Source organism: Amphimedon queenslandica, unplaced genomic scaffold (assembly GCF_000090795.2).
Source record: "Amphimedon queenslandica unplaced genomic scaffold, v1.1 AMPQUscaffold_7335_Cont20712, whole genome shotgun sequence".
Lineage (NCBI taxonomy): Eukaryota > Metazoa > Porifera > Demospongiae > Haplosclerida > Niphatidae > Amphimedon > Amphimedon queenslandica.
In genome coordinates, this window is record NW_003552379.1 from 1,420 (window position 1) to 2,078 (window position 659).

The 659-nt window shown below is 34.4% G+C and overlaps 1 long non-coding RNA gene across 1 annotated transcript; it reads right to left on the minus strand.

Annotated features, from left to right (window-relative positions):
* Positions 1-348: 348 nt before the first annotated feature.
* Positions 349-652, minus strand: LOC109591754 (uncharacterized). The gene is made up of 3 exons (XR_002189968.1): positions 571-652; positions 448-508; positions 349-398 (listed from the first exon to the last, which is right to left on the minus strand). It is a non-coding gene; the product is annotated as an uncharacterized LOC109591754 (long non-coding RNA).
* Between the last annotated feature and the right edge of the window lie 7 nt (positions 653-659).

Below are 659 nucleotides of genomic sequence, written 5' to 3' on the forward strand. Positions count from 1 at the left end.
TGGCATTAAATAAAGGTCTTTTCACACTGGCACAGTTTTTAAAACGCTTTGCACTTTGTTGATATATCACTCTAGTGTGAACATGATTAATGCCCATCAATGCACATTACTTCTGACAGTGTGAAAAGGCCTTAAAACACACAAGTACATGTACATGTACAATGTATAATCTACTCTTGATAAAAGTCAATGGGATTTTAGTAGTTTGACAGAGTTTCCAATCCCTTCACTCTATCACATGTACATGTAATAATATTATTGTTGTATACTTGTTCATTAGCAAGGACAGTACAGTCTATGGGTCCCAGTTGACCCAGGCTACTTTATGATAAGCTGGTCAAGCCTCATATAAATGAAGAAACAACCACTGAGTCCACTTGGAAAACTTGTTCAGAGTTCTTTATAGGTTAAAACTTAAAACACAATGAATAAACTATAATTACTTACTTAATCCCAATTAAAATAAATTTCGAAACCTTTCAACTGATCCCTCATTATAGATCTATTACTACAATAAAGAGAGAGAGAGAAGACATCAAAAGTAACCTTTCACTCTCACTCATTAATTACTTGTCAGTCCACACTGTTTGTGACTTTCCTCCATCAATCGCAGCATTTTCTGCTGGTAAACCAAAATAATGAGTTCCATCCTATTGGAT